We start from the raw sequence: 8,400 nt of genomic DNA on the forward strand, positions 1-8,400 counted from the left end.
CATCAGTAACAACATATTAAAATTTTAAAAATTTTGGATGAACGGTTCATGAGTAAATGCACGGACAACATTTGGATGCCGCCCGCCGTACACCCCCAAATCAAACTAAATTCTACTGGGTGCTTTGGAATAAAGTCACTAGCTTCCGCGAATCGTTGATTTTTAAGAAAAAAAATTGGTGATTGTAAATTTCGTTTTATATTTAGATGTTGCTACTTCTCATCTGATTCGTTAAATATGTTAAATCCGTCAATAGCATTAGTGAAATTTAACGGTGCATCCGAGTTTGAATTAGGCGCTCCAAATCTACTTCAGTGTCTCTTCACCGTATAATGCAAAATTTATATACATTGGTAATGAAATGCACCATGATAGGCAACAACCATTTATTGCTAAATTATAAACCTTGGCGCAACAACAACTCGGTCTAACCGTGTCGTCACCTGAACCTTGGTACAACACCTAATTTTTACCGTAACGTCACCTGAACAATAGGTTTCTTAGACTATTTTCAAATTACCGACTTTTGACTCCGGTTAATATTATTTTTCTACAAGTTACTCACGACAATCTGGTATTCGGTCAATTAATAGCACTCATAATAAGTAAAATCAAACATTTTATCGGTGTAATTCGAGGGGAAATTTACTATTTTCCGATGGGTTTGTCGTGTAAAGAAACTATGAAGCAGTTTATTCCCCCAAGAATTGTACTAATTTAAAGATTGAGTTTACCTCTTTACGTTGCTCTAACTTGACTTGGTACCAGGATTTTCTAGGTAACTTGTCGGGGGAAAAAAACAAATTCGGAGTCAAAAGTCAGTAATATATATATATATATATATATATATATAAAAGGCTATAGAACCCCACAAGAAATAAATCAAGTCAACTATGAGATGGATAAATCTTAAACCTTTTTAAGTTCGATGTATCTTATTGTGGCTCCCATCTGAATCATGTCATTAGTTTATAGTATATCTTATTTTTATTGTCAAAACATATTAAAATTTGGGAAGCTTTGGTTGAACAGTTCATGCGTAAATGCACGGACACGACTGGAAACGCCATTTTTTCATTTTTTCAAGAACCATAACTCCAAAACGGTAAAAGTCAAAATCGTCATTATTGAACTTGACTTGGTACCAGGATTTTCTAGGTAACTTGTCGGGGAAAAAAAACAACTTCGGAGTCAAAAGTCAGTAATATATATATATAAAAAAGGCGATTGAACCCCACAAGAAATATATCAAGTCAACTATGAGATGGATGAATCTTAAACCTTTTTAGGTTCGATGTATCTTCTTGTGGTTCCTATCTGAATCATGTCGTTAGTTTATAGTATATTTTATTATTATTGTCAAAACTAGGTCTCTGTAAAACCGAAACAGTTTAAAGCAATAGTTTCAGGTCGAACCCTTTTGAAATGATAACAACATATAAGTATACACATTGATATGTCGTCTCATATAAGTGACTATTGCTCTGACGGAATACACACTGTGGTTGCCACGCAACCGTAGAGTAGAAAATACCAAACGCCAAGAATTGAGAGCACATGGGAAAAGAAATGTTTCTAGACCAGGTCGATTTTAAGTAAAATAACGTTAGTATGCCTCTTGTTTGTATTATCAAATGATGACAAGAAAGTTTTATGAAGAAATATAAGCGATGCACAATAAAGAAAAAACAATTGAGACTTCTTGAAGGCATTGTATTGTTTTGAAAGAACTATTAATGTTCATGACTTAATCAATATGTTGTGTATAATAGTGTGTAGAACCGACCCTTAACCCTTGAAAATTTGCAACAATGAAGATATCACCCATTTTCTGAACCATTCTCCAAAATAGATATATTTCATACACTGTCACACTTTTCTGGTAATGATTTATCTGATACAAGCATCAGTAATTCCACCTCGCCTGTTGAAATCATTAGTCAAAAAGACAATGTGAGAATAACTATAAAAAATTATCCCATTTGCAAGTTACATACTCTTACTGAAGAAAAACAAAAAAAATCTTCTACGTAAATTCTCAGAATTATGCGACCTTGACGAAATAACAAAACATTCTCTGTTCCTGATCTGAGACCGTGAATGGTTTTTAACCTTCAAAATCGAGGAAAATTGTACTATGGTCCGAGAACACCATTGTCGTCCCTTGATTTTCGTTGTAGTCCCTAGTGTTGACAGTGGGTTACTTGCCATTAATTTTTATACCCCTACCAAATTTATTTCTCCATGTTCAATGCCTCAAATTGCAAGTAAGGGGATGAAATAACACTGTAAAACAATTTGGGTCCAGAATTTTAAAGGAAAGTAGTGATTTGGTCCAGCTGAAAAAGGTTGAAAATGAGCACTTCGGAAGCTGTCAAAAGATTTCAAGACGCCCTAAACATAAAATTGTCCATATTTTGAGTTAGAGGCAGTGGGATTTCCAGTGACACTAGAACAATAGAAAAGTCACTCTTCTTTTGAAAGAGATAGAAAAGGTATAAAAACAGGAGAGCCGACAATTTACGCATAAAACCCGATATGCATAGGGATGAATATCTCTTAAAACACAAAACCATTATATAACTTTTATACAACCACTATAAATAAAGTATATGTTAAAGCTTAATATGTTAATATATGATTTTTTAATTGCCAAACATGCTGTTAATTGAACAACCTATTGTTCAACATAGGGGTGTGTAAAAAACTGCCACATTTGACTGCATATTTTTCTTTTTTTTTGAAAAAATATATATATCAAACCTTAATAATGTAGCTTTCTGGGTTTCCAATTTTTAACGTGTTCCGAAATGTAGTTTCGTCACAAGAATTTTTCAAAGTTGTGTCATTTTGTCTATATGAATGTCGGTAAATTCGTATGATCGAGCACACCGACAAGTATATCGTTGGGACAACTCGATATAATGTAATCAATATACGTGAAAGATTACCTAATGTGAAGTTTATCAAAATCATCATAACATAATTGATCAACACATTATGTTTAAACAACATGAGTCCTACAATATAAGATTTAAAGGTGCATATCATTTACATTCAAGGCTTTTATTGGATTTTTTTTTACTACAATGTAACCTCGAGGTTCAACGTTGATAGTAAAAAAAAAATCCCAGAATTTTTTTGAATGATATTGTAAATGATATGAACCTTCGAATTCTTATAACATCGGAATAGAAAATATGTGATCCGAATTAACCATGCACGTGTGTTACAGAAGATTATGAACTTTTATGATGTACAGGGGGTAAGGGTTTTTCTAAAACAATATAATGATCCCAAATTTGATGAATTTTGTTGGCAATACTTTAATATACACACTACATATAACAAAGTATATATTAAATCTCAATGTATTATAATAAGGAAAAATGTTTGACTCTGTAAAAAAAAATCTCCCCTTCCCGCTATTGCATGTTATGGTTTAAACCTAAAGGATTCGCACTAACTGCATAAAAAGGGTCCGCTCCAGTGTTGAATCAGTGATTTTGTTTATCATAAACAAAATATTGTCTCACACTGAAAGGGGCAGCCGGGCAACATGCACAGCCCGGATTGTCAAAACTAAGATTTACAAAAATGATTACAAACAAAAACCATCAGTTGGACAATCTTACTGGAATCTGATTATCTTTACTGATAAATAATGCAACACTAATGACACATTTAAGTTTTGGAATGATTTTATTCACAAAGAATGTTTCTCATTGGTATACATTTCTATGCTCTTGTCTTTTCAGAGTTTATATTGGAAATTAAAAATTGCTGCATGAAAGACACTAGCTCCACATTCCTATGCATATGATTTTATATGTATGAGAATCATTCCATAAAATATCCGTTTGATATCCTTTCAATGCATGACACTGTCTAGTGGTTTTTCGGCCACAATTACAAGGAAAACCTGGCTAAACTTGTGCTAAATCAAACACTTGAATCTTACATCGCTATTGATATTAAGCAATTATTTCAAGGGCCATCCGGAACTGTTGGGTTTTATGACAGTCTTCCTTTCATACACACCATCGCTGCAAAATAATTTGAACATTCAATTAGATGATTATAATATTATTTGGCAATCCAAAGAGAACCTGAAAACATCAGACCACAATAAACAGAGACCCCAAAAAAGCCAATTTTACTTTACAATGAAATTGAAAATGTAGTTAGTTACATGTCAAATCATCTTTTGGCTGTCGACAAAAAATAAATAAAATCTAAATTTCGTAGCATTTTAACCCCCCTCTCTTTTTTTAACTGAATTTGTTCAAGGTATGGTGGTTTTACCCTTTTTCTGATTTCAGTATGTCATGTTGTATTAGATGAATTTCTAGCATGTTCCTACGATATTCTTTATCATTTGACAAAATACTATGCATCTGAATTAAATTGTTTACTATTTGAAAAAGCGCGCCTTCTTTTACTTTAATTTACTTCCCTTTATTTCACATAGCAACAAATATTAAAAACTGCCACATTTGACTGCATATCAGTTTTTTTCCCAAAAAAAAATACATGTCAAGCAGCATAATTAACTTTACAAATTTGGAGAAAATCAAGATGTTCCGACTATAGGTTAGTATTAAAAAAAAATAATGAAGGGTTGGCATGATTCCAGGTTTGAACCCTGACGACACTTAATATCGAAAAATCACTTATTTACCTATCATATGATGATACGGTGATGTGATAAACTTTAAAACAATTAATAATTTACCTGGTGCATTATCATATTCACATTACGTTGACACGTCTCAGTTCGTCTATGTTAGCTCATTTCAAGCTCGTAAACAATGTACACCATCGTCCGCTATTCTTTACCGATTACCTCTAGTCAGAAGAGCCCACTGTTTACAGGGGCGATAATATTTTGTCACCAGTTCACGCACTGAGAGGCGATTAAGTTTTCTATAAATTTGATATAATTTGTCCCAAAAGTAGTACAACACACTGTGAAAGTTTCTTTGAGAAAGCGCAGGTGGGATTTTTTTAATTTTCATTTATGTTCTAAAAGAAATGCACTACGAATTAATTGTGTTCTCGGACCCTATGTATCCTGTCATTGTACTCTGGTAAATTTGTGTATTCTTGGCTTTATTTTTTGCTAATATGATTGGCCTATATGCAATTTTGTGCTTCTTTTTTTACATATTTGTTGGTTTTGTTTTTGCAGATTGTACAAAATGTTCACTACTGTACTCCTATTTTTGACATAATTACCTAATATGTCTGTTTGATGTGTTCAAGCAACATTGTCAATATCCTGGAGTTTAATGCGACTGTCATACCAGTGAAAGGTTTAGCAAGCTTTAAAACTATGTTCCATCCACCATTTTCTAAAGAAAAGGCCTGTAGCAAGTCAGGAATATGACATTCCTTTGCAGAGTTTTTTCTTTTGATTAGGGACTTTCCGTTTTGAATTTGCCTCGGAGTTCAGTATTTTTGTGATTTTAGTAATCACACCGGCACAGTTAAGTTAATATGGTTGTTCTCTAGGACTATAAGTCTAATACCTATTATCATATTTATTGTCCATGACATCGTAAATTGTCAGTAAATGACGGAACCATAAAACTCTTCATCCATTATTCATCACACACTTTTTGTGCTAACATGAATTGTCATTGATATTGTTACATTTATAAATTTACTGTTTACAAATTTTAGATTTTTTTGAAATACTAAGGCTTTTCTAGCTGATTGATGAGACTGTTATTAAAGTGAGAGGGTAAGCTCTATAGAACCAGGTTTAATCCACCATTTTCTACATTTGAAAATGCCTGTACCAAGTCAGGAATATGACAGTTCTTGTCCATTCGTTTTTGATGCGTTTTGTTATTTGATTTTGCCATGAGATTGTGGAATTCCCGAATTGATTTTCCTCTGAGTTCAGTATTTTTGAGATTTTACTTTCTACCTCAGGCATAGATTACCTTAGCTGTATTTGGCAAAACCTTTAGGAATTTTGGTCCTCAATGCTCTTCAACTTCGTACTTTATTTGGCCTTCATAACTTTTTTGGATTCGAGCGTCACTGATGAGTCCTTTGTAGACGAAACGCGCGTCTGGCGTATACTAAATTTAGTCCTGGTATCTGATGAGTTTATTGATTATCTGAACGATTTTTCAACCCAATTTCCAACGAACTATTCTGAATATTGATTTAGGGTTCCAAGGCTGATGGCCGGTTCGGTCCATTTTCGTGCGACAATTCATTAACAGCTCATTCTACGTTTTTTTACTTAAAATTCATAGTAAGCAATCAACAACTGGAGTTCAGTAGTTTTAGTCAATGAGAGATCAAAACATTGTACGACACGAAAAAGTGTGAAAAAATCAGGTTTATTTCCATTCTTACAGCTGTTAATATTTCAAATGAAATTTTAGTTGGAGACGTGGCTGTGTATTTATGCATCCCGCAAGCCAAAACGGACGCCCCAAATTGACAAGGTGTTTACTGCCGGTCGGAAGGAGTCCAACGGTGTCCGTATTACTATTAAAATAATACCATTTGTGATTGCATATTTTTTTTAAATAGCGGGGATAGAAATTCGAGGGTTTTATTAAATAACTGAAAGGAGCAATCAGAAAGAATAAAATTAAGAAGAAATATGGGTCTAAAAGAAATGCTTCCAATTAATTATCCTTTCTCTACGGTGCATTCTTGTATACCACAATAGCTTTCTATAAATTGTTTGAACGCTTCAAATGGTAACGTTTTACTTGTTTAGTAAAATGTCAGCTTTTTTCAGATTTTGAGGTTCCGTTGTAGTAACCCTCAATTTTGATTAAGTGCAATGCGAGTTTGTCACGATATGCCATATGCAAAAGATTGATTATCACACCTTATCGTTTTGGTATCAAGACCTCTGGGCTTTTTAAAAAGTAAAAACACCCAAAATTTGTTTAGGGGCCAGATGAGGGACGACCCAGGTACGGGAGTTTCTCGCTGCATTGAAAACCTAGTGATGGCCTTCTGCTGTATCTATTCTATGGTCGGATTGTTGATTCTTTGACACATTCCTAATTTCCATTCTCAATTTTATCTTTCTTCCAAGTACACAATATGAATAAGAGGTGACAATATCTTGTTGTGTCGAAAGAGTTTGTACACTCTAATAAAATCAACGGCTATAATCCAAAAGGTCCAAAAAGTATAGCCAAATTCGTGAAAGGAATCAGAGTTTTGCATGAGGGAGATACATTCCTTAATTTATAATAATTTCTAATATTTTGTAACAGCAAATTTTAATAACACAAAAAAATCCGTATTTTCATGCCAGTACCGAAGTACTGGCTACTGGGCTGGTGAAACCCTCGGGGACTAATAGTCCACCAGCAGAGGCATCGACCCAGTGGTAGTAATAAAATCAACGGTACCAATTTTGTTGCACCAGATGCGCATTTCGACAATACATGTCTCTTCAGTGATGCTCGTGGCCAAAATATTTGAAATCCAAAGCATATATAAAAGATGAAGAGCTATAATCCAAAGGTCCAAAAAGTATAGCCAAATTCGTGAAAGGAATCAGAGCTTTGCATGAGGGAGATACATTCCTTAGTTTATAATAATTTCTAATATTTTGTAACAGCAAATTTTAATAACACAAAAAAATCCGTATTTTCATGCCAGTACCGAAGTACTGGGTACTGGGCTGGTGATACCCTCGGGGACTAATAGTCCACCAGCAGAGGCATCGACCCAGTGGTAGTAATAAAATCAACGGTACCAATTTTGTTGCACCAGATGCGCATTTCGACAATACATGTCTCTTCAGTGATGCTCGTGGCCAAAATATTTGAAATCCAAAGCATATATAAAAGATGAAGAGCTATAATCCAAAAGGTCCAAAAAGTATAGCCAAATTCGTGAAAGGAATCAGAGCTTTGCATGAGGGAGATACATTCCTTAATTTATAATAATTTCTAATATTTTGTAACAGCAAATTTTAATAACACAAAAAAATCCGTATTTTCATGCCAGTACCGAAGTACTGGCTACTGGGCTGGTGATACCCTCGGGGACTAATAGTCCACCAGCAGAGGCATCGACTCAGTGGTAGTAATAAAAGCAACGGTACCAATTTTGTTGCACCAGATGCGCATTTCGACAATACATGTCTCTTCAGTGATGCTAATTGTAGAAATATACAAATACATTATCTTGATTTATGTGTGAGAAATGTAGTGTCATTTTATTTGCAATTACTAAATGCTGCACTTGTAACACCGACTAAAATTGACTCAACCTGTTGGGTTGATCTGTGGTTTATGTACTCTCTGGGCCAATGCAGTTTTTCGTAAATTTTGGGGAATCTCTTGTGTCTTCTGCATCAAGAACAAAAAGCTATCTGTTACATGGTTGACTATATCCACTGCCTCA

At 34.1% G+C, this 8,400-nt stretch overlaps 1 long non-coding RNA gene across 1 annotated transcript; it reads right to left on the bottom strand.

The window, feature by feature from the left end:
• Positions 1-3,683: 3,683 nt before the first annotated feature.
• On the bottom strand, positions 3,684-4,839 carry LOC134709464 (uncharacterized). Its single transcript, XR_010105975.1, has 2 exons — positions 4,736-4,839; positions 3,684-4,046 (listed from the first exon to the last, which is right to left on the bottom strand). It is a non-coding gene; the product is annotated as an uncharacterized LOC134709464 (long non-coding RNA).
• Positions 4,840-8,400: the final 3,561 nt, after the last annotated feature.

The sequence above is a fragment of the Mytilus trossulus genome, chromosome 1 (genome assembly GCF_036588685.1).
Source record: "Mytilus trossulus isolate FHL-02 chromosome 1, PNRI_Mtr1.1.1.hap1, whole genome shotgun sequence".
Classification (NCBI taxonomy): Eukaryota; Metazoa; Mollusca; class Bivalvia; order Mytilida; family Mytilidae; genus Mytilus; species Mytilus trossulus.